At 44.6% G+C, this 26,235-nt stretch overlaps 1 long non-coding RNA gene across 1 annotated transcript; it reads left to right on the forward strand.

Annotated features, from left to right (window-relative positions):
• The first annotated feature begins 17,099 nt into the window (after positions 1–17,099).
• Positions 17,100–25,217, forward strand: LOC125092898 (uncharacterized). Its single transcript, XR_007125096.1, has 5 exons — positions 17,100–17,216; positions 19,362–19,527; positions 21,177–21,474; positions 24,339–24,449; positions 24,944–25,217. It is a non-coding gene; the product is annotated as an uncharacterized LOC125092898 (long non-coding RNA).
• The last annotated feature ends 1,018 nt before the right edge of the window (positions 25,218–26,235 follow it).

Below are 26,235 nucleotides of genomic sequence, written 5' to 3' on the forward strand. Positions count from 1 at the left end.
GAGCCGAAGGCAGTCGCTTAACCAACTGAGCCACCCAGGCGCCCGGCAATGATTTTTTAGATACGACACCAAAGGTATGATCACAAAAGAAAAAAAATGATGAGCTAGGCTTCATTAAAATGAAAATGCTCTGGTCTGTGAAAGACAATGTCAAAAGAAAGAAAATACATGCCACAGACTGGGAGAAAATATTGCAAAAGACACATCGGATTAAAGGACTGCTGCCCAAAATATACGAAGAACACTGAAAACTCAACAATAAGAAAACAAACAACCTGATTTTAAAAATGGCCCAAAAGCCTTAACAGACACCTCACTGTAGAAGATGCACAGAGGGCAAATGCATATACAAACAGATGTTCCACATCCTATGTCCTCAGGGAAAGACAAATTAACACAATGCCACTACGCATTTAGCAGAAGGGGCAGAATCCAGAACACCGACACCACCACGTGCTGGTGGGGACGTGGAGTCACAGGAACCCTCGTTCATCCCTGGTGGGAATGGAAAATGGTACAGCCACTTTGGAAGACAGTTGGGCAGTTTCTTACAAAACTAAACATTCTCTTACCATACCATCAACAAGTGTGCTCCTTCATATTTACCAAAAAAGTTGAAAACTTGCATGTGAATGTTTATAACAGCTTTATTCATAATTGACTAAACTTGGAAGCAAACAAGACGTCCTTCAGTAGATGAATAGCTAAATCAGGGTACACCTGGCAAAGCAATATTAGTCACCACTAAAAAGAAATGAGCTATTGGGCGCCTGGGTGGCTCAGTGGGTAGGGCCTCTGCCTTCGGCTCAGGTCATGGTCCCAGGGTCCTGGGATCAAGCCTCGCATCGGGCTCTCTGCTCAAGCAGGGAGCCCGCTTCCTCCTCTCTCTCTCTGCCTGCCTCTCTGCCTACTTGTGATCTCTGTCAAATAAATAAATAAAATCTTAAGAAAAAGAAAAAAGAAATGAGCTATTAAGCCATGCAGAAACAGGGAGGAAACTTAAATGCATGTTATAAAGGAAAAGAAGCCCATCTGAAAAGGCTACAAACTGTATAATCCCAACTTTATAACATTCTGGAAAAGGCAAAGCTAGAGACAGTAAAAAGATCTGCAGTTTCCAGGGGTTGAGGGAGAGAATGATGAATAGGCAGAGCAAAAAGGATTTTAGGGCAGTGAAAGTACTCTGTAGGATACTGTGATGCCCCTGATGGTGGACGCAAGACATTATATGACTGTCCATACCCATAGAATGTACAACACCAAGCATAAACCCTCAGGTGAACTGTGGATTCTGAGTGACTATGATGGGTCACTGTAGGTTGAAAATTATAACCAACGTCCCACTCTGGTAGGGGATGTTGATAATGCAGGAGGCTGTGCATGTGTAGGGACAGGGGTCCATGAGAAATCTCTCTATCCTCCTCTCAATTTTGCTGTGGTGGTAAAAATTCTTTTAAAAAATTAGCCCTTAAATTCCAAGTCTTTAAAAAATATATATATATATATATGTATATATATGTATATATATGTATATATACAATATATAAATAAAATTTAAAAATTAACTAATCAAATTAACTAAAATACAAACTAACCACTTCTGTAATATGAGTTTTTTAGATACAAAAAATTATTCTCTTGGTCTATGCAGCTCTGCCAAGAGGATATTTCCCCCCCAATTATCTTGGCCCACAGTTCCAAACATGCAAAATAAAGCCATTTTTTAGTAGAGCATACCAGTTAGGTGATTACTTTTAGTGGCCATAACAAAACTATACATGCTAACCATAGGTAGAAGGACAGGAAGCAAGAAGCGCATTTCTGGCCCAGAGGAGAAGTCGAAGCAGAGGGATGGCTGGGGAAAGAACTTGGCATGTTGAGTTTCATCCCCAGCCTGTAAAACTCACCTGGAATGCAGTCCACGTGAATACCTGAGTTTGACCCTAAACCAAGAAAATTCTTCTTCTGAAGGTTTTGTGTGTGTGTGTGTGTGTTTAGTAGGATAACTTACCCATGCTTGAGTCCTTAATTTTTTTATCTTTAAGTTGGCGATATCAAGCATTATTTCTCAAGAACACCTGGTTAGTATATTTTGTGAGCTCTACATACCAAAGAATATCTTTATGTTCTTCTCATGTGAAGCAAATGTTACAACATACAAAATTCTCAGAACACTATTGTTGCAGATACTTTTTTTCTGACATTCCATTTTGCAAAAGAGAAGTCTGTGACCAGTCTAGTTTTGTTCCCTTGTAGGATACCAGTTTTCGAGTCAAAGTAACATATAAGATATTTTTCTTTATCCTTGTCATTCAAAACTTTTTCCTGGAAGTGAGATGCTTTTTTTCAAAGACTCACTTTGAAACAGAATGATTCTTTTTTATTTAAGCATTTAATGCTTTTTTTCCAAAAAGCTTTCTTCAATTTTATCTTTGATTATGGCTTTAGTTTGAGTTGTTCTGTTTCTTAAGGAATTGCCATAAACCTTGGGTTGAATCTCCAAAGCTCTATATTCCATTTCTATTACTTTAATCATCCCTCACAATGGTCTTTTTCTTTGTTGCTCAAGAGCTTTTTGGACTTGTTTCCCACTTCACTGGTTTAGCTTTACCCATTATGTCAGCCCCCTCCTTTGGGCTTCACATGGTTTTAATGATGCTCCAGTTACCTTCCCGATCTTTAGCAGTTATCAAGGACAATTAACCAAAAATTCTGACTCAGTTCAACTTACACACACAGTAATAAAATCTATTATTTCACATAACCAGGACTTCTCAGGCCATCGCTTGGATATTAGGATGATATTACATAGCTATGAATCCAATTTTCATTATCATCTACTCTGTCTTTGCTGGACTCAAGTGGAATCCTCTCCCACTTCCACTGCCTCTTTCTTGGATTTAATTATCAATTGAAATACATAAAAAGATAGAATCCTGGAGACTGGGACTCCCTGACTTTGCCTACAGTATTTCCTTGAGTGTTCTTTTCAGGATGAACCAGGAAACAATGTAGTTCTCCCCAGCAACAACTCATTCCTGTCTGTCTCTCTCTCTCTCTGTCTGTCTGTCTGTCTGTCTCTCTCTCTCTCACACACACACACACACACACACACACACTTCCTATCCATCTCTGAGAGCTGCACTCATTGTATAGAGGTGTTCTGAACTGTAGTAATATGAGGCAAGGATTGAGAATGGAATGGTGTTGGTGACAGCTCAGATCTATCTTAGAGTGATGGCTTCACCATTCTTTGGTTTGGTTCAAGCCTTGAGGGTTATTTTGTTTGTGGTTTTTTTTTTTAATCTTTTTTTTTTTTTTTTTTAATTTGACAGAGAGAGATCACAAGTAGATGGAGAGGCAGGCAGAGAGAGAGAGAGAGGGAAGCAGGCTCCCTGCTGAGCAGAGAGCCCAATGCGGGACTCGATCCCAGGACTCTGAGATCATGACCTGAGCTGAAGGCAGCGGCCCAACCCACTGAGCCACCCAGGCGCCCCCTTTTTTTTTAATCTTAATTCCAGCAAGTTAACATACAGTGTTATATCAGTTTTGTGTGTACAACATAGTGATTCAACAATTCCATACAACACCCAATGCTCATCACAAGTGCCCTCCTTAATCTCCATCACCTAGTTCACTCATCCCCCCACCCCAAGCCTTGAGTTTTGGGTTCAGAATAAGGACTAAGAGGTAAACACCATTATTTCAAGTTAGCAGCAGGTTGAGCATGAGTGGTTCATTAATTTGTTTTCACTGTGATTCCCTTGGCCTATTCTTAGTAGACGCCTCTTCCAAATTCAGGCATTATTAGTGTGACTGTCAGTACTAGCTTATGACGATTAGCAAGGGTTGGTCTTTTCCTGTGTCCATATAGAGGTATCTTTATCTTTGTCTGAACTCGCACTACTCAGAAAGTATGCTACTTTTCATGAAAATATTCACCCCAAATCCACTTTCCTAATTTAAAATCTTCTTTAGGAAATTTACGTACCTGAACCAGTGAGCACACGAAGCAGCCAGAGTCCAGGTTACAGGACGTAGTGAGTGATTACCTTCCTCACCCTCTAGGGATGAATTTCTTCATGGTTTCCGTGTTAGATTCCCCAAGGCACTTGGGGGCACTAACAACCTGGGTCCAATGCAGACACAAACTTTACTGCTTTGGACATATTATTTCATTATCAACTTACCCTGCAGCACATGTCCACTGCGTGCTATGGAGGGAAAACAAAATTGGAACTGATATGGCTCAGTAATGTTGCCTATGTCCCACAAAGAGACCTGCTGAGTTCATTAACTGTTATGCAATGGAGGCTTCAAAACACCATATTTTATTTAGAAATCCTGGGTTTTTTGGTAAGTATTTTATTTATTTGCTTGTTTATTTGTTTGAGGGATAGTGAGAGAGCAGGGGGAGAGGGAGAAACAGACTCCCCGCTGAGCAGAGAGCCTTATATGGGGCTTGATCCCAGGACCCTGAGATCATTACCTAAGCCGAAGGGAGATGCTTAACTGACTGAACCACCCAGGCACCCCTTATTTAGAACTTCTTAATGGGGTTTCGTATAGGTTGTTGAAGAGTATCTTAGTGAGGTGTTTTTTGTTTGTGTGTTTGTTTTTAAATTTTCTACAAAAAGATAATTGAGGTTTTCGGTGTCAAGGAAAGCACTATGATTTTTCCCTCTTAAAAAAAAATATGCCTTCAATCCTCTAAAAAATTGTTATTCAGCACATTCTCAAGAGTTAGATTTAGCTATGTGGGGGTGGGTGGGCACTGTATTTCAATAGGAAGTTGGGAATTCTGTCAAGCGCCCCTGGCCAATGGCATTTTCCTTCCCTGCTTGACCTACTCTTTCTTCTCCCTTCTTCCTTCCAGACCATAGCAGATGGATGCGGCCCAGTTTTTATCTCTGCAATATCTTGGAACTCTGGGGCTGCATTACTGTCAACCTTTGTCTCTAATAATTGACCATAGTAGCCAGCCAATTTTATTTCTGGTGGCGGAATGTACAGGCCAAGCATGAGTAATAAATAATGGCGGACTGCAGATTGCACAATGAAGAACTGAAGCAAAGAAAGATTGGCTTGATGCCTGTGGAAAAGGAAAGATGCCTCTTGTAGTCCCCCACACCTTCCTTCTCTCTCCTTCTTTCTCACACACACATACACACACATATGCACACATGGACACATGAATGTACACGTGTATGCACACGTGCATGTGCTTTTCATGCTATGAACAGCACAAAGAATTAAATAACATTAAAGAAACTAATCCATTCTCCCTTTCTTCAAATCCTCCAAGGCCTGGCAACTGGTAAAGGTTGCTCTCACAGGCATCATGTGTCAGTGATAACCGAATGATCTCATTATTTCCTCATCAAAATAGCATTTTCTCACATCACCATTGGCAGAAATTGGCTTTAAAAAAAAAGAAAGAAAATTGCGCTAATCCGACAATGTCTGATTTATTTTTTCAGTCAAATATCTAAGCTTGAACCAAAGACATTATTTTTGCCTCCTCTTTGCCCTGCCCCCAAAAAATCCTGCCATTTTTTTTTGAAAAATTAGAGCTACAAAAAAGTGCTTTATCTGTATATAAAACATTTGTTGTCGTTTGTTAGCCCAGGAAATGGCAAATTACAGCCTTCAGGCCAAATCTAATCCACTGACCATTTTTGTAAAGACTGAGAGCTAAAAATAGTTTTTACATTTTTAAATTGTTGGGGAGAATCAAAAGAACACTTTGAGATGTTTGAAAATTACACAAAATTCAAATTTTGGTGTCCACAGTAAAAACTGGGGCTCAGTCATGCCCGTGCACTTACATGGTCTATGGCTGCTTTTGTTCTCCAACAGTAAAACTGAATAGTTGTAATAGGATCAAGTGGCCCATAAAGCTTAAAATATCTATCATCTTGTCCTTAGAAAACATTTTCCACTTCCTATATCAGTCCATTAAAATAAACAAAGAAAAAAATAAAAATGTTGGATGATATTATTAGGATATATTACATTATTAGTGATCAGAGTAACCTACCACAGAGCTTACACAATCTTAAAGAAGCCAAGGAATAATCTCTCTCTCTCTGGATGGTATTTACCTACAAAGAAGCTCAGAGACGGCTAGGAAAAGTTGGTGAATCAAAACCTTAGAAAAATCAGAAGAACTCACACATGAGGTTGAAAACTCTGTCCCGTGCATTTAGAGATGCCAGAAAAGTCTACACCTTTGTTTTATATAACCATCACTACACTCTTTCTTGGAGTAGAAAAGGTGGGAAGTTGGTGAGTCTCACTTGGGTTTCTTTGGTCTCTTCCCAGTAAAACCATTCTTCAAGATTTCTGGTCTCCCATTGCCACCTGGCCTTCAGTTGTAGGAAAAAGCTTACATGAGCTTAGCCTCAGGAGGAGAATCTCAGATCAAAGTCTGGGTCCTTAAGCAAGAGTCAAAGTTTCTTATCCCACTTGGTCATGTGTGCCCTCTCGCACCTTTCCTCCCAACTCTGCCATCCTTGTTCTATCTGGCTCTCACTGGTGTTGCAAACGCTCTGAATCTTGACAGTGTCCTCCTTCACTCTGTGGCCTGGTTCTCTACCCACTACCTCTTCTGTAGGGTCCCCACTGCCCTGTGTGGCCCCAGAGCAAGTCCCTTGGCTCACAACTCCGTTACCCTTTGTATTTTCCATCCGGAGGGCACAGGACCACCCAGGCCCTTTCTGTGCCACACAAGAACCTAGAAACACTTGCAGGGTGGGGCTATTCCTGTCTTATCTCTTTCTAGGCCCTTCCTTCAGCCCTTTCTAGCTCACCATGAGACCATGTTGTACATAACTAGTCTCTGACACTTGTCATTTCCCCAGTCTACACTGGAAAAGCAAGGGAAGCAGCCACTGCTATGAGATTCCCCCAAACAACCTCGAAGTTTCTAACATGGCCTTCTTTCAGGGGATGGAGCCAGAACACGAGTGTCTGATGATTTTACCTCCCATCTGAACCTTTCTTGTTTGGTCAAAGCCTCCCTAATGAAATCACCTGAGTCCTCTCTACCTAAGGCATATACACCTACACACCAGTTTTAACTTTCCATATATAAAGAGAGCTTTTAAAGTTCAGAAAATAAACATTTTCTCTCTCCATAAAGGCCGGCTTTTAAAACTAGAATTTCAATATGGAATCAACAAAGTCAGCTTTTGAAAATCAAAGCTCATCAATGGCCTTTTTATTCCAGGCACTACCAACCCTCACCTTCCCTGCCACTTATGGCTTAGCATTCATGGTGGAAGACTGTGGGGTTACATGATTTACAGGGGTGGAAAAAACATGTCAGTTTAATATTTCAAAATATTATTCCTGTTACCTTGCTCAATGAAACTCTCTTTAAACATTATCATCCTTAAAAAAAAATTACATACCTCAGCAGCATTATACCTTGTACATTACATTATACCTTATATTACATTATGTCTTATACCTTATAGTCCATTATATCGTATATTATAACTTAGCTCTGGGTGAAGCTGTTGTAGAACTTTTCTCCGGCCCCCATCACAGAATACCACAGCCTGGGTGGTTCAAACAACAGACATTTATTTTCTTACAGCTCTGGAGGCTCGAAGTCTAAGATGCCAGCAGGGCTGGTTTTTCCTGAGGCCTCCCTCCTTGGCTTACAGACGGCCATTTTCTCTCTGTGTCCTCACATGGTCTTTCCTCTGTGTGAGTCGATGTCTGTGTTCTAATCACCTCGTCTCACAAGGACACAAATCATATTGGATTAGGGCCCACACTGGTGACCTCATTTTGACTTAATCACCTCTTTAAAGGCCCTTTCTAAACACAGTCACATTGGGAGTTCAGGGCCTCAATGTGAATTTGCTGGGACACAATTCCATCCACAACAGTCATCAAAGCCAGTATTGAATGAAGATTTTATGTGTTTGCAGCTGGTACATTTTCTGCAAAGGATTACAGGAATACAGACTTCGGTGGACAAGCACGGGTCGATCACATGAATTCTCACTCACATGATAGGTTCTCCATATTGTCTGAGCCCAGGGTTCTCCAGGGTGAGCAACAGTGACACAATTCATTTTTGAGCGTGGTGCTCAGCTGCTCAGCCCTGGCTACACACCAGAATCACCTCCAGAGCCTTAAGAGGAATGACTTGTAGCACATTGGAATAAAAAAAAAAAGAAAAGAAAAAGAAAAGAAAAAGAAAAAGCCATGATCTCAACGGTTACCACCGGAGTTCCTCTTGGAGGAGGGACCTTTCTGTTTAGGAAAGCATGTTGCAATACAGAATGTGAGCAGGGTACAGCCTCTGAGGGCCGAGGCTGGAAGACTGTGAGCAAGGAAGTAGTTAACTGTCCTGCATGAGAAATAAGATGGAATTAGGGGACAAGAGAGAAGGAAATAGAAGGGAGAAGAGGAGAGAGGAGGGAGGAAAAGGAGAAGAGATGCCAGGGGAGGAGGGGAAGCCTGAGGATGAAGGCACCTGACGGGGAACAATCCTGTCGGTAAGTAGATATATTTGTCGGCTGGGGCTACCCTGACACAGTGCCACACACCAGGGGGCCTTAAAAGAAACGTAATTCTCACAGTTCTGGAGGCTAGAAATCTAAAATCAAAAGGTCTGCAGGGTTGGTCCCTTCCAAGAGCCATGAAGGAGAATCTGTTCCAGGCCCCTCTCCTTGGCTTATAGATGGCCGTCTTTATGCTCCCATGATGTTCTTCCTATGCATGCTTAGGTCCAGATTTCCTCTTCCTATAAGGACATCAGTCATCTTAGATTTGGTTCCACCCTAATGACCTATTTTAACAGATTACTTCACATTCTAAAAGGGCTAGGGTTCCAGCATATCTTTTTTGGAGGAACACGATGCAACCCATATCAGTAGGCCAAAGAACACACCGTGGTGTCTAACATTCAAGGCAGAGGTGTTTGTGTTCTAGGAGTAAGCCTCTATTTCCTTGGAGCAAAAACACTAGGGATATAGAGGTCTGACAGCCAGGAGCGTCCTGCCCACGTCCACCTCCCACTGCCAGCCGGGGGGGAGGGATGGTGATCAGAAGCAAAGCTGAGCTTCCCACAGTTTAGCTGAGAGATGCCCAGAAAATACATAGAGTAAGACCCCAAACTCTTTCCTTAAATGGATTATCTTGAAAAGAGGGAAATGGCCATCAGACCCAACTAGAGATAAACAGGGCTCCCACAGCCCTACAGAATCAGAATATGAAGAACAGAAAAGTTTCTAATCACCCCACAAGGTGATCCTGAGGCCATGTTTTAGAACCATTGCAGTCACCTACAGGAGAAAGGGTCACCTCCAGCACTGAGCATATTTAACCCTAATCTTGACTAAATTCTACACCGTCATTACCTCCCAAGTTACAGAAATCTCCCAGGACTGACTAATATACTGTTGACCCCATTTTCAAAATGGCCACCATCTGTCTCTCTAGAATTATGGCTTAATTATTTGTGGATGGGGATGTCATGTTTTTCAAAACCCACATCAGCCTTTCTCCTGATTGAATAGTTTCTCATAAAGTCTTACCAGGGAATTCAAGCAGGTTTTAGATATTGCTGATCATTTTTGCAACAGTTCCTATGACTGACAAGGGACCAAGACCTGCCTAACACTTCATGCTGCATTCACTGATTTTTGTTTAAAAAGATGGTGCTTGCAAAGAGGCAGACAAGCTGAGTAATCTCTCCATCCTGTCAGGATAAACAAAGCCAGACTGAAGAGGTAGGGACAGATTTTCATCAGCAAGACACAATTGCAGTAGAGGGGAAAGTGCAGCGTGAACTAAGCTGAAGTGAATTTTTATTGGTACAAAGGTGACTGGGTGTTTTACTTATTTATTTATTTGTTTATTTATTTTTAGAGATTTTATTTATTTATCTGACAGAGAGAGACAGATGCAGAGAGAGCAAAAGCAGAGAGAGCAGCAGAGGGAGAGGGAGAAGCAGGTTCTCTGCTGAGCAGGGAGCCTGATGCAGGGCTCGGTTCCAGACCCTGAGACCATGATCTGAGCCAAAGGCAGACACTTAACAACTGAGCCACCCAGGCGACCCTGACTAGGTGTTTTAAAGGGAGAATGAGGGAATAGGAAGGCAGGTAGGGAGGGGCTCAGTAGACTAGGGCAAATGAAAAGTTACAAAAACCAGGAAGCAAAGTATCTGGGTTTGTACTCCCACCCCCACCAACAGAGGCTGGGAAATGGCGCCCTTTCTTCAGGTATTGGCTGGAACCAACAGTAAAGTTTTTTGGCAGTCTGTGTTTTCTCAGGTTTTAATTTTTTCTCAGAGTTTAAGCAGGATAGGGTCATCCTAAGGATGTGGCCTTGAGCTGTTAGAAATAATGTTGTGTTTGTTCAAGTCTTTATAGACCAAGGTTGAGGACTGGTGGAGAAAAGGGCTCAGAGGAGCCTGGCTGAGGTTTGGTCAAGGAGAGAGTTTCTGTTCGTTTCCAGCCCCTGAGAACTTGTTCAAAGCCCCATGCCTATGAACATCAGAGAAGACAAAACTCTTTTTTTTAAAGACTGAATTGACAAAGAAGTATTAAAGGGTGACAGGACTATGTCTTAATCACTCTGGTGTTTTGTCTTGTTTTGTTTTAGTGAGGGGGGAGGAGCAGAGGGGGAGAGAGAGAGAGAGAATCTCAAGCAGGCTTCACGCCTAGCACAGAGCCCAATGTGGGGCCCGATCTCAGAAGCCTGAGATATGACCTGAGCTGAAATCAAGAGTTAGATGTTTAACCGACTGAGCCATGCAGGTGTCCTAACCTCTGTGGTGTTTCTAAGTTCACATATAAAGAGCAAGACACAGCCAGGTAGATGAGCTGTGTGTATGACTGCCACCGTAACAGATGGAATATAAGCCCCAGGCTCCTGCTCTACTAGTGTGATGGGCACATTACTATGAATAAAAAGCAGCCTTAAAAACAACTGACCTTGGGGCACCTGGGTGGCTCAGTGGGTTAAAGCCTCTGCCTTCAGCTCAGGTCGTGATCTCAGGGTCCTGGGATCGAGCCCCACATCGGGCTCTCTGCTCAGCAGGGAGCTGCTTCCCTTCCCCTCTCTCTCTGTCTGCCTCTCTACCTACTTGTGATCTCTGTCAAGTAAAAAAATAAAATCTTTAAAAAAAAAAAAAAACTGACCTTCCTCCCCAAGCCAGAACATCAGCTTGGTCACTAGAATTACAACAGCGTGAGAGAAAAATCTGTGTATGCTACTGTATAGAACCTTCTCAAAATGATAAAATAGTAAAGATAGTAGAGATCACTGGTTGCAAAAGGTTAGGGATGGTGGGGAGGGTATGACTGCAGAAGAACAGCAAGAAAGACCCAAGGCTATCCCTTTATGGTGGTGGGGGGAATGTTCTAGATCTTTTTTCTGGGAGTGTTTACAGGAATCTCCACATGTGATACAATGGGCCCCAGTGATATACAAACATTGTACCAAAGTTAATTTCCTCGTTTTCATATCATTCTATACCCATATAAGATATAGAATCAGGGTCGCAGAAATACAAATACTGTATGATTTCACTCACGGGGGTACCCGAGGTAGACAAATTCATAGAGTTGGAAAGTAGAATAGTGGTTGCCAGAGGGCAGGGGGCAGGGGGGAGAAGGGAAATAAGGAGTTGGTTTTTAATGGACACAGAGTTTCAGGTTTTTGTTTGTTTGTTTGTTTTTAAAGATTTTATTTATTTATTTATTTATTTGTCAGAGAGAGAGATCACAAGTAGGCCGAGAGGCAGGCAGAGGCAGAGGGAGAAGCAGGTTCCCTGCCGAGCAAGGAGCCCAATGTGGGACTCGATCCCAGGACGCTGGGATCATGACCTGAGCTGAAGGCAGCCGCTTAACCAACTGAGCCACCCAGGCATCCCAGAGTTTCAGTTTTGAAAGATGAAAAGAGCTCTGGAGATTGGTTGTACAACTATGGGAATGTACTTAACGCTACTGAACTATACACTTAAAAATGGCCAAAATTTGGGCGCCTGGGTGGCTCAGTGGGTTAAAGCCTCTGCCTTCCACTCAGGTCATGATCCCGGGGCCCTGGGATCGAGCCTCACATCAGGCTTTCTGCTCGGCAGGGAGCCTGCTTCTTCCTCTCTCTCTGCCTGCCTCTTGGCCTACTTGTGATCTCTGTCTGTCAAATAAATAAATAAAATCTTTTAAAAAATAATAGCCAAAATTTATGTTAGCTGTACTTGACCCCAAAGAAAAATTTAAAAAATAATTAACTTTAGGGGTGCCTGGCTACTTTGGTAAGAGGAACACACGCCTCTTGACCTCAGGGTTGTGAGTTTGAGCCCCACATGTGGTGTAGAGATTACTTAAATAAATAAGATGTTAAAAAAAAAATAAAAATAATTAACTTTTTGAAAAAATGAAACTACTGGAGGAAACTGGTTAAAGACACCTCTCCATGCTATCTTTGCAACTTGCTGTGAATCTATAATTATTTTTTAAATAAAAAAGTAAAACCATAAATCAACATATCCCTATGTATCCCACATTCACCGGTGTTTACTAATTACATCATATACATTCTCGCTATCAACTAGCTAGGCGTAGAACTCGTTTCCTCTGGGTACAGCACAACTTAGTTCCCCCTGAGTTAGATACTCTTTTAGCATTTTCACCAGGCTGTTTTATGGTTTGAGAGCTGTTTTACTTACTTTTTAAATGTTTTATCATGGAAAATGTGATATAGGGGTGCCTCGGTGGCTCAGTCATTAAATGTCTGCCTTCGGCTCAGGTCAAGATTCCAGGGTCCTGGGATCCAGCCCTGCATCAGGCTCCCTGCTCGAAGGGTGGATTGCTTCTCCCTCTCCTACTCCCCCGCTGCTGGTGTTCCCTCTCTCGTTGTGTCTCTCTCTGTCAAAGAAATAAATAAAATCCTAAAAAAAAAAAAAAAAAAAAAAGGAAAAGAAAATGTGATATATAAATGTTTGTGTTTGTTGGTTTTATTCTACAGCTTAGAGGCAGCAAGTTAACCCATGGTTTACCCTTAGCCATAAATACATCCTCCAGGGTTTGTCAGTTACCGAATCAAGAACCGGCAACCCATGCACTGGCAACCACTACAACTTATTATTATTATTTTTTTATTTCCTTCCCCACTAGAGGGTTTATTAACTAGTACAGTGATGCCAAAAATTAATTTGGGGGCGCCTACATGGCTCAGTAGGTTAAGCATCAAACTCTTCATTTCAACTCAGTTCATGAGATCGAGCCCCACATTGGGCTCTGTGCTGGGCATGGAACCTGCTTAAGATTTTGTCTCTGCCTGCCCCCCATCCTGTGTGCACATGCTCTCTTTCTCTCTCAAAAAAAAATTTTTTTTAATTGATGAGGTATGTGGTGTGCAAGACTCATAGATTAGTTATATGTACTGAATAGACACCTTCACCTTTACATGAACAGGAGGTAATAATGCGGCCACCTCAGAAGACTCTATACCCTTTGGACTGGCACCGAGGGCTTCGAACTTTATCAGATCTGGGATGGGCCATTAGCCAGGGGTTGTGTCTCCTCATCCAACTAGAACATTGGCTGAAATGTGCCTCAAAGAGCATTCCACTCTGTAAACGTCATGACAGGACTTGTTGCAACGTAGGAAGGGATAGAAAGCAGAAACTTGCTCAAATTCACAAGTTAAATAGATTATAGGACTCTTTCTGGGCTCCTGGCTAATACACACAGATAATGGATTGCAGAATTCAGTCCGATACATGTGTTGCAAGGAGCACACCCCGCTTGAAAGCAAGATTGAAGGGAGGATGCCCGTAGCCCTCTCACCTCGCTGCAACTTTTTGAAGCTACTGATCTCTACCATGAAGACCTCGTAATTGCAAACCGCCAAACTGGCTTAGATCTATTCACAGTAGGAGCGCAGCCCTTGGCATTTCTCGGCCTCAAGCTGTCTTTTTATGTTTCGTGACACAAAGCTCTCACAGGGGTTTCAACTAAGCATTTGTGAAAGCACTCAGTAGATTGACAGGTGTGTGTGTGTGTGTGTGTGTGTGTGTGTGTGTGTGTGTGTGTGTAAAGCACCCTAGGCTCCCCACTCTGAGTAGCCTGCCCAGATGTCCTTTTCCGAGTCAGGGAGACTGCTCCCTCCCTCTTCTGAGAAAACATCCATCACACTGCATTGCCACGTTTTGTGTGTCAGTCTTTTGTGTAAGCCTTCCAACTCCCTGAGGCCAAGGATCTTATTCGTTTGTGTGGCGTCAGCTCCAAGTGAAGAGCTAGAAAGCCCTTGAGTAAAGGAATCCCAGAACAGGGAGGAAATGTAACGTCATTCAGGTGTCCCTTCTCACAGTACCACAGGGCACAAACTCCGAGGCTCCACTTCGCAGAGATACATGTATACATCATTATTTATATAATTACAATTTCTAGAATTGAATTCATTTCTTTTTAAGATTTTATATATTTATTTGAGAGGGACCAAAGCAGGGTAAGGAGCAGAGGGAGAAGCCAACTCAAGCCAGGTGAGGAGTGGAGAGAGAGGGAGAAGCAGACTCTCCGCTGTGCAGGGAGCCCGGTGCAGGGCTTGATCCTGGGACTCTGGGATCATGACCTGAGCTAAAGGCACTTAACTGACTGAGCCACCCAGGTGCCCCTAGAATTGATTTTAGCAACACATTTTAGCCCATTTCAACTCTTGTGATATTACACACTCTCAAAAAAGACTTTGGGGCTGATCTAAAGAAGTGTGAATATTAAAGGAACAGTTGGCTAGGAAACAGTATCTATACTTTTTTGGGCCTTTTTATTTAGAAGAAATCTGATATCTGGATGCTCCCAACTAGATGGAGATCAGTCTGAAACAAGGATATGAACACAGCGCAGCCCCAAATTCCCACTCATGAGAAGCCCAGGACTTACACTGGAATTAATCATTTTGTTGAATGCTGAAAATCCAGCTTTACCGTAGCCTAGCTACGGTCAGATTGCAATTTGTTTCAGCTGTCTGTGCCCATCCTTAACTCCAGAATGGTAGTAATTGCAATGGCTAGTGTTGAGGACAGAAGTGAAATTCCCTGCCTAGCTGCACTGGCCAGACCACAGCAGTCTGTAACAGTGACCCAGGAGACACCGGGCTTGGTGATTTGAGGATTTCCAGTTTGAGGGGTGGGCTGGCTGCATGAGGTTATAAGCATAGGCAGTACTCAGGGCTGGTCAATAGCACAGTTCACTTTCAGAGATCTGTTCCCTCATACCTGGTCTTCTGTCAGCAACTGCAAGAGAGAAATCCCTGATTCTCAGCCTCACTGGGCCCAACACGCGTTTTTGTAATAAATGTTTTATAATGTACCCTTTGCTAACCTAAGATGAAATTAAGAGCTTATTTACACTACCAACACATAGTTAAAAAAAAAAAGAAAGAAAGAAAGAAAGAAAGAAAGGCCTAGGCGTGCCTGTGTGGCTCAGTCCATTAAACATCTGCCTTTGGCTCAGGTCATGATGTCAGAGTCCTGGGATCAAGCCTCAGGTCTGGCTCTGTGCTCAGTGGGGAGCCTGCTTCTCTCTCTCCCTCTGCTGCTTTCCCTGCTTGTGCTCTCTATCTCTGTCAAATAGAAAATCTTGAAATAAATAAATAAATAAATAAATAAATAAATAGAAATAAGGCCTTAATTTGGGAATGAAAAGGAATGAAAAGTGTAATAAAATAATATGTATTTCAAGATGTGATGGGATGCCTGGGTGGCTCAGTTGGTTAAGCGTCTTCCTTTGGCTCGGGTCATGATCCCAGAGTCCTGGGATAGAGCCCTGCATTGGGCTCCCTACTCAGTGGAGCCTGCTTCTCCTTCTCCCTTTGCCAGTCCCTCCCCCTGTTTGTGCTCTCTCTCTCTCTCATATATGTAAATAAAATCTTTAAATAAAAACATAAATAAATAAATATTTTTAAAATAATGCCTTAACTTGGGAATAAAAAGGAGAGTAAAGTGTAATATAATATGTATTTCAAGATGTGAATATGCGGACATAATGATGTCAGGAAACATTGAAATGTCAGGTGCTTGCAGCCATGTTGAATGCAGCAAACTGACACGTGTAAATTGTATTGATGATTCAAACACCACTCATGGCTTTGTCACTGATGATGGCAGTTTCCCAGTAAGAGGAGAGACTCTTGGTAAAGTTTTTAATGAAGCAGAGAGCAGACATTATATGATTCCATTTATCTGGGGCCCTTAGAATAGACAAGTTCACTGAGACAGAAAGTACATTTGAGGTTATAAAGTGCTGAGGGAAGGGGAAATGTGGAGCTATTGCTTAAGGGGTACAGTCTCTGTTTGGGGTAATGAAAAAGTCTTGGAAATAGTAGTGACTATTGTACAACACTGTGAAGGTACTTAATGTCATGGAACTGAGCCCTTAAAAATAGTTAAAAGGGGAAATTTTATGTTGTGTATCCGTACCCCAATAATAAAATACCAAAAAAATTAAAAAGTCTTACAGAAAAAAAGCTTTGTTTTCCGTAAAACACAGTTAGATCGTAGCTCAGGTAATTAGTAGTAAATGTCCTTTCGCTTACATGAATGTCCTACAAGACGTTTGAAAGTCATGCAAGACAATTCTTTGTGTGCAAAACTGGCCCACACTTTCCAGGGTGTCTAGCATCACTCCAACCCCATTAAATGCCAATAGGGATCCCCTTTGGGTGATAAAAATGCCCCCACCAAGTTCCTATTGCCCCAGGAAGGGGTCTCTTCTTGGGACTCCTTGAGACGCAGGAGGGGACAGCCAGGTAGGTGGTCTAGTTTGGGGGCCAGCGAGTGCCTGCAGTCCTCGTGGAGACAAGGAAATCTGCAGAAATCCAGCTCTTGGATGGATCCACGAGGAGCATAGGGTGCGAAGGCAGGGGGGTGGCGGGAAGGGGGAAGAACTTCGCGGGAACTGTGACCTGAAAGCCCACTCCAGCTCCCATCCCTGCCTGGCTCGCAGGTTCCGGGTTCCCCGAGGCAGCGAGGCTATGGCAGTCCCCTCCCAGACGGTGGCGCTAAAGAGCCTCGGACAGGCGGAGGCCCTGCGGTTGGCGCAGCGTGAAGCAAGGGCTGACTCAGCCTTCACAGATGATGCAGCAGTGCTGCTGACGATGACGGGGACAACAACAGCTACTATTTATTGAATAATTAGCAAGTTCTTTACTATCTTTTTCATGGAATTTTAACAATCTATTTATTACAGGTGAGCAAACAAGTTCAGGCGGTCGCGAGGAGCTCAGGAAATCGAGTCGTTGAAACGAGGCCAGGGCACCGTCCCCGAGATTCCACAGCTGCTCGTTCTCATCTCCCGCGGCAGACTCCAGGGCGGGGCTGCTGGCAGCCCCTTCTCCCCTCCCTGCGGTTTGCTGGGACTTCAGCGGGCCAGGGGCCGCCCGGCCGGCGCCTACTGGCCCCGCGTCCCCCTCCCACGGGGCCGGGCAGGTGCAGGGGCGCCCAGTCCAGCCCCGCGAGGCGCCAGGCGGTGCGCGCTGCCCCGGGTCCAGGGTGGAGAGCCGGGAAGCGGTGACTTCTCCCAGGAGCTCCTAGTGCTAGACGGGTTGTGGTTGGTTAGCAGGGGCTGGTGGAGCCGGCTTCTTGGGCTTCATACCTGCGTGTTTGCCGCAGAGGCTCTTCTCAGAGACCCAGCCTGGATTTCAGGCCCAAAAGCAGGACCCGAGGTCTCTACTTGGGGGGTCGGGGGAAGCACCTGATTCAGTTCCTCCAGAGGGGACTCTTTGGCGTGAACCCTTAACTTGAACCCCTTGCCTGCACAGTCAGCAAGGTCATTTTCTTTCTGTGCCTGAGATCTCTGTGGGCAAGGCCAAGTCTTCTAAGTCCTTTTAACCCTTGCTCCACTGTAATTAATACAATAATCAGGTGCTTGGCACTAATAATTAAGGTAACTGCTTTTTTTTTTTTTTTTTTTTTTTTTGGTAACACTTTCACAGCACCTCATTTGGTCCTCGGAACAGCCTTGTTAGTCAGATGTTACTGTCATTCCCATTCTATAGATGAGGAAACGTGAGGCCTAAGTCCCACGCCTGGAATGAGGCAGAACCAGGTCTTGAATCCAGCCCCCCTCATTCCAAGCCCCTGCCCTCAGCAAGAGATTCATGTCCTGCTGTGGAGTCCTCTGAGGGAGTCCCTGCAGAAATCGTTCTACTTGAAGGCACAGTGTCCAATGCACTTTAGCAGTTACTTTAAAAAGTAGCAAGATTTGGTACTTGCTTGCAAAGTAGTTAAAGAACTTTGCACCCATGAACCAGTTTAAGAGTACAGAATTTCAGTTAAGAGACACAGAGCAGGTGTTATGTTTCCTGTTTCACTGAGGGAGCAACAGAGAGGCTCATCCATAAGCCATGGGTCCTGTTGGGGTCCCTGGGCCAGGAGGGTGATGGAGAGCGCAGCTGGGGATTTCCCAGATCTGTTCCCTGCTCCCACCCTCAGTGTAGAATTCGCAGCCAAAGGGTAATTATAAAAGGTAGGGGATACAGAGTTCAGAGGCAGGCATGGAGCTCCAAACAGGCAGGGCGAGACAGGTGAGGCAAAATGCCAAGCCAAGCACGCTGGAAGTGATAGGGAATCAAAGTCAATCAATATGTGTATCTGGAGGACTTCCTGGAGTCAGAGGCCATGAGTTCAGGAACCGGACTCCAAGTGGGTGAGATTTGGTATTCTCCAGGCCAGGCCAGCATGGCCCTCCATGCTTGCCCCATGGTCCACCATGATCCACCATCTTCATTACAGAGAGCAATCCACAGAGCTAGGGGGAAAAGCCTAGAGTGAATTAAGAAGCCAAACAGAAAAACCCAGATGTGAAGGCAAACCAGAAGGAGCAAGCTGATTCATTTCTGATTCATTTCTTCACGGCGCGAGGCTGTGGCAGCCCGAGTGGGGATCAGTGGTGTCCCTCGCTGACAGAAAAGGAGCCCTAAACTCACACAACAAATAAGTGTCAGTGCCAACAAAAGAGATCCGGTCTCTTACCATCAACCCAGTTGCTTTCGCTTCTCGCCCCCACACTGCAGGGTGATGGAGGCAGCTCTGAAGGAGGCAGTTCTCCAAATGTCCATGTTCTGATTGGTCCCCAACACTCCATATTTAGTGTTATGATTCTTCCCTCTCGAAGCCCTGGGGTTGCATGTTGCCACTATAGACAAGAAGGCTCTTTGGATCACTTCTAGAATTCCAAGCTGGAAACGCCCCCAGAGAGAAGATCCGGTCAACCCCATATGTCTGGTCAGGCCAAGCCCCTGTCCTGGAGCTCAGATATGTACCAAGAGGCTCTCAAAGCAGGATCAAGCAGTTTCACATCTTTTGCTCATAACCGTTATTTTTTTTTCTTAAGTAAATGACATTACAGATAAATTAAGGGAACACTCGGTAAAGGAAAAAATGGATCCATGCTATCAACACTCTGGGCTGAACTGGTTTTCAATTACTCGAGGTTCTTTTCTCTTCCTCAAATTGGGAATTGCCATTTTGGGGTAGCTGAGATCACAGTCATGTATAAGGTATACTTTTTTTTTTAAATCATTTAAAATGAAATCACAAGTGCTTTTTTATGTTGTTATGGAGTCTTCATAATTGTTATTGGCTCCATCTACCTTGCAGGAAGCTATAGGATATCGTTTAGCACTCAGAGTCCAGATGCCACAGGAAGACCAAGGGCTAGGTGCTGGCAAATTGTCAGGTGACTCACTGCACGACATAACCCACAGTGGAGAGTGGGCCTGTGTTGGCTTCGGGAGGTGGTGTTGGAGAAGAGATGGGGAAGACAAGAGAAATGGAAGACGTGGGGTCTGTCCCATAGCTGGCCAGAAGCTCTGGTTCTCATCTTTTGTAGAGACAGGGTGAACAGACAGGAACAGGAAGTGACTTTCGGATGAAGGGTTTATGAGACCCAGGAGTCAAGCACTATCACTTCCTGGTTCAGGTGTGAACAACACAGTGGCTGTAAGTCAGGGAGGCAGGGATGTCAGCAGAGCTTGCCATGCTCTGGAAAATGGCCCAGATGCAGCCTTTTCACGTGGGTGGAGCAGATGGTGCAGAAGTAGAGTGCCACCCGCCCGTGACTTTCCCAAGCAGGCAGGAGCAGGACGGAAGTAGCACAAGTGAGACACTTAGCACATGTGAGACACTTCAGCGGACTCTAAGAGCTGAATGCGGGACTCTGAGGCAGGGGCTTGAGATGGCCAAGGAGTCCGAGGACTGTGGACATCAACCTTAATGGACTCATGTCCACACCCACAGGCCAGACAGACTGGAAAGAGTTCAGGGGGTCAGACATGACTTCCTTTGTTTGATTTTCTTAGGAGAGATTCCTAGAAGCAGGAGTACTGAATTAAAGAGCACCAAAGTTTTTTCTTCCCCCCCCATGGGATTCCCAGAGCCAGTTTTGAGGCCCAGCCACCATGTTCTCCTTTTCCATCCTACCCCAGACCCAGGGGCTCAACCACTTGCACTCACTCTTTAGTGTTGCCGCATCTCTGCCCCCGGGTTGATCCCCATCCAAGACCATCCCATCTCTGTCTCCTTTCTCACTGCCTCTACAGACAGACTCATGGGTCCCCTTCATTTTCAAGCAGCCCTTGCAAGAACACAATAACAGAATAACCGAGATGTTTAAAACAAGGAAAAAAGTGCAAAAGCTTTAGATGTCTCACAGAGTTTTGTTAGTTATAAATCCTTAGAATCCCTGTTTCTCTCTTAAAATAATTTCCAGATATCTATTTAAGACATCAGGTCCTCTTCATTTGGGACCACATTAAAGATACAGGGGTCTAGGCCAGCAGGGCCTGGTCAGGAAAACGAAACCACACCAGTTATTTTACCAGAGAGAAGGTCATGTGAAGAACCGATTAATCAGGTATTGGAGGACAGACAGAAGGAGACACTAGATAGCACAAAAATAATAACTGCAGGAGACAGCTCCCAACCCAGGACTGAGGAACATAGAAGTTTGGGGAAGCTTTCCACAGAACTGGGACCCAGACCTCTGGGAAGTATTAAAGATTTAATTGTACCCCTCCAAAAAAATATATGGAAGTCCTAATCCCCAGGACCCCTGAATCTGGCCTTGGGAAACAGGGTCCTTCCTGAGGTAATCCAGTTAAAATGCGGTCACGCAGAAGGCCCTAATCTAATATGGCACTGTCTACAGACACGGAAGATGTGGACACAGAGACAGAGACGCAGAGGGAAGACAACATGAAGACACACAAGGAGACAGCCCTGTGGCTGGAGCGATGTCCCTGTGAACCAAGGAAGGCCCAAGATTGCTGGCAAGACCAGAGGAGGGAAGAAAGGATTCTCCCCTCGGGCTGTTGTAGAGAAAACAGCCCTGTGGACAAGTTCATCTTCTAGTCCCCGCAGCTGTAAGAGAAAGAATTTCTGGTGTTTTCAGCCACTCAGCTGTGGGTGCTTTGTTTGGGCAGCCAAGGAGAGACTGCTGGCTGGAGGTATTTCTGAGGGGAGACCCTGAAGCTGACTCCGGAAGCAACTGGAGGCTCGAACAACCACCGCTACTGCCGGGGTGGGACGCCATTGTTCGTCTGAGGCTGACAGAGGCAACGAGCAAGCCCTTATCACATGCTTTCTTCTCCAGCCTTCTGATCTTCCTTTTCATTGCTCCTTGGCCAATGTCTGCGTCACAGGGGTCACCTTTCAGGGAGAAACATGGAGTGCCAAACCCCAGCATCCCAGAGCTGACTCTGGCAGGGGGATGGGGAGCTGAGAGGCGAGAGCTTAAGAAGCAGCATGGGGCATGGAAGCTGGGCGGAAAACACGGTCACAGCTTTATTTTCATTGTCCTCTCTCTGAGAGCCAGCATTTCCTTCTCTTATGAATGTGGGCCAAAAATAAATGGATAAAACCACAGTAGTGTAAGCAGTAGCTGTAATTCCATCACCAGTGTTTTCGTTGCACATTACAGTTGCGGCAGATATTTCAAAATACCATTTATGCTTATCATCACTCCTTTAAAATTATAGGTGTTGGACTTGCTGCTAGACCTAGTAATTTCATGTGCTAATAGAGAAGAAAAATAATGCCAACATGATTTTGTTTTGTGATGTGTTCATCACTCGATTTACTGTAGGGCTCCCTCAGCCTTTAATTATTATTGTATTTTATGTATAAAAATTCTTATTTGGGTAAGATGCCCAAAGATGACACCAGACCAACGAAGCAGTCCATGGCACCAAGAAAAGGGGAAGGACCATTAGAAGGAAGGAGGGATAAATAGAGCACAGAGGATTTTTAGGGCAGTGGAACCATTCTGTGTGGTGGGTACATACCTTATTCATTCGTCCAAACCCATAGAACATACGGCACTAACGTACTGTGGAGTCTTGGTGACGATGATGTGTCAGTGTAGGGTCATTGATTATAACCCATGGACAGCTCTGCTGAGGGCTATCGATGGTCGCAGAGGTTCTGCGTGTGTGGGGCCGGGGTAAATGGACAACCTCTGTACCTTCCTCTCAATTCTTCTGTGAACCTAAAACTGCTCTAAAAAGTAAAGCGTATTAAAAAAAAAAAAAAAAAAAAGCGACGATCCTCTGGCATAGACCAATCCTTTCCTCTTTATTCCAGAAAGTGGGTCTCATCTAATAGTGGCATGAACACTGGATCAGTGGGTAGAGCACGGGACTCTTGTTCTCAGCACAAGCATGAAGGAGGAGAATATTGGGAGCAGTGGCTTGACTTCAGCTGTCTTTCAAGTGACTCCCCACACGATTGCTTTCTCGGGCATCCGTTGGTGGAATGGGAGGCTTGTCCTCCATCTTCCCAGGACTCAAATGTGGGTCACGGCTCCCAGGCAGGGCCTGCTCCATGGCTGTCCACACAGGCCTCCTCACTCTGACAGACCCGCACTCACCTCAAAATTCTGCTGTTGCTGTCTGGAAAATCTGAACAATTTTAAGCAATGGACCCCTCATTTCCATTTTGTATAGCCAGGCCTGCTGTTAGGAAGTGAACAGGCTCTAGAATTCCAAATACTTAGGATATGAGAATGTGCTCTCATCCCTCACGAGAAGTAATCATTCACTTCTGCCATTTACTAAAAGCCAAGTCTTACCCCCCTGACTTCTCCCCGAAACCCTGATAACAGCTTATTTTCCTACCTGAGGGAAGGACAAACAGGTGATTGTGTATTCTTCAGATATTCTTGATGTCTTCACATCTTTGAGAACTCCTAATTGAGAGAAATGGATAAAGTTTCTCAAAACATTTGACATCACTCCCGAACATATGGCAGATCAGAAACTTAAGACTTCTACACCACCCCCACATTGTGCTGGGGTATGCTTGGCTTATATTATTTTGTGTGTGTGTGTGTGTTTTAACATTCCTGATTAAAGGTGCTATGAAACTCCCAGAAACAAGACTTCCCAGGTGGTGATAGTTCAGTCCCCAAGGGGTGTGGTTCAAAGGTCTCAAACTCGTCCCTTCCTCAGGAAAAACCAGCCCCAGGCCCACTGCAGCCTAGGAAGCTCGAACCTGCCTTTCTGAATCTGGATTGGAGCAAAAGACAGCCAGAGCCCACAACTAATGTTTTAAAGGCTTTATAAAAACAAAACAGAACAAAACAAACAAACAAAAAAAACTTTTTTCATTGATTACTTCACCACAGAAACGTGTTGCCAGAGGAGGATACAATCCCTCATCAGCCACATTTCCAGAGCAGTAGCGCTGTGTTCCTGCGTCAGGGGCTGTCTCCCCATAACTGAGCTGTCAGAGATGGAGGTTGTGTGAAGCCATCGAGGAAGCCCACAGGCCAGTGCACAGTCCTCAGTTGGCTTCTCAGGCCAGGTTTTTCTTACACAAGAAACCACATGCTTCTCATTTAATCAGAAGCATATTTGGGGGAGCATACAGGGTGCCTGAGAGCACAGTTCTGTAGCTAAACTCTCAAGCTACACCAGCCATGAGCTCCTAAGTGAGTTTTACCACACTGTGCTTTAGTTGCCTCATTCAGACAATGTAAGTAATGAGGCCCTCACCTCACCGGGGTTGCTGGGAGGATTACATGAACGAACCAATGGAAAGCACTCAGAAGAGAGCTTGGCATAAGTATGTGCTCTGTAAATGATAGCTTGAAACTGTGCCTGTAGTTTACCCACGTCTCTCTAGGTGCCCTGGGAAACTCAAGTCATGGTCTCTGTCTTCTAGAAATGTGGTATTAAAATTGTGCTTCTTGGATCCTTGGAGGTTCCAGCGATATATATTCATGATGGCAGAGAAAGCTGAAGGGTGGAGGATAGGGAGCAGACAGACTCCTACCCCACCTAAGACAAGAATCTCTAATGTGTACGTTGAGTTTTCAGATAAGATTTCACTTGAAGAAAATACCCCAAGAAAGCCTAAAAAGTGACTGAAAACCACTGGTGTTGAGGCCAAGCAAGAACAAGGAAATTCACCCAGGAAGCAAGTAAGTAGTCCTACCTGACTCAATGTGATTAGGTTTTGTGCCGGTCAGGGTCATAGGAGGAAAGAAGTGGCATGCACTCAAGGGCATTGTTAGAGAACGGCATCATGAAGGGACTACTGGTGTAGGTAGAGTTTGGGGGAGCCATTACCTCTCATAGGCCTTGTGGACACCGCTTTTAGGCAATAGGCTTGAGCAATGGAAACTTCAACAAAGCAAAAGGGCCCACAGTGACCACTGAGCTGAATGCAGAGAGACTCATTAAATGACCCACCTCCAAATAGCCATAGGCCCTAACTAACCAATGGGATGCTTACAACCAGGCACAGACAGTTACCAAAAAAGGGAAAACTCCATACTTCCCTATATGGCCACTCCACCATATAAATATAATCCCTCACCACTGCCTCATGGCATATGGTCTTTCCTTTGCCCTCCTGCCCACGGCTCCCTTGCAATGTATTCAGTAAACTTCTATCTCCTCCCTTCTGCTTCAGGTGAACTCTCTCACCAGCTGCACCACCAGCACCCATCCGATCAGAACACTCCCGAAGGAGGGGAAGGAGTACTGGTTTCCAGAGAGGATGGACGTTTAAAGAGGGTGCCTGACAGCAGCTGAAGTGTTTGCAGCCAACCTGTGGGAACCTGTTAGGGATGGAGCCAGAAGAATGAAGATTTGGACCACACTCTCTTCCTGCCCTTTTATCCCTTCAGGGGCTCCCAAAGGCCAAACCCAACCAGAAGTCAGAGGTCAAAGGAATCTATTGATATACTGACAGAGCCCCAGTGGTGTGCTGGTAAATAAATATTTAACAACAAGCTCTGAGGTAGGTGTGTGTATGCCTGTTTGTAGTGTTTGCCAATTTTCAAGGTGTAAATATTCCTCCTAGGGTCACCAAGCAGGAAGTTAGGAGGATATGCACATTATCAGCTCTTGTAGGCTCCTGCACATCACTGAAGTAGACCATATGGGTCAGCCTCCCAGGACACAGAGCAGGTTGGGAAAGGACGGAAAGCGAACCTGGAAAGGCAAACAAGAGATATCTAGTGCTGGTGTTGCTGCCCATGCTGCAGTTGCCACCATCAGACCAAGGGTTCTGACATCTGGAGCAAAGGCTTTGGTGCCTCTATATTCACCATCAACATGACTGCTATCTGCAAGGCTAATAAAGAATGGTTAAATCCAATACGCATCTAGCAGGTCAATAATGTAGATGAGAGAGGGAATGAAACAGTGAATGAAAGAGAAAGAGAAAGAGATTCCATTCCAGTCTGGGAAGCGTCTGCATTCCCTACAGATAACATGTTGTGAATAAAGAGATAAAGAGGTGGGGGCACCTGGGTCGCTCAGTGGGTTAAAGCCTCTGCCTTCAGCCCAGGTCATGATCTCAGGGTCCTGGGATCGAGCCCCGCATCAGGCTCTCTGCTCAGCAGGGAGCCTGCTTCCCCACTCTCTCTCTCTGCCTGCATCTCTGCCTACTTGTGATCTCTCTTTGTGTGTGTCAAATAAATAAATAAAATCTTTAAAAAAAAAGAGAGAGAGATAAAGAGGTGGAGGTAGGGAGTTGTACTTACCTAACTTCAGTTAACTTCATATGATAGCCCAACAGTATCCTGTGGCCAGCTAGGCATAGGTCCTATGGAGGAAGGAGGAGTGACTTACCAGAAATGGGAGTCCCAGGGGTGGAGCCAAGACTTAATATACCATGTGGCAAAAGCTCAAGGTCATAGTACCATCCTGTTATCTGCTGGCAGGCGAGTGGCTGCAGAGCCATTACTGACTCTTCTA

Source organism: Lutra lutra, chromosome 2 (assembly GCF_902655055.1).
Source record: "Lutra lutra chromosome 2, mLutLut1.2, whole genome shotgun sequence".
Lineage (NCBI taxonomy): Eukaryota > Metazoa > Chordata > Mammalia > Carnivora > Mustelidae > Lutra > Lutra lutra.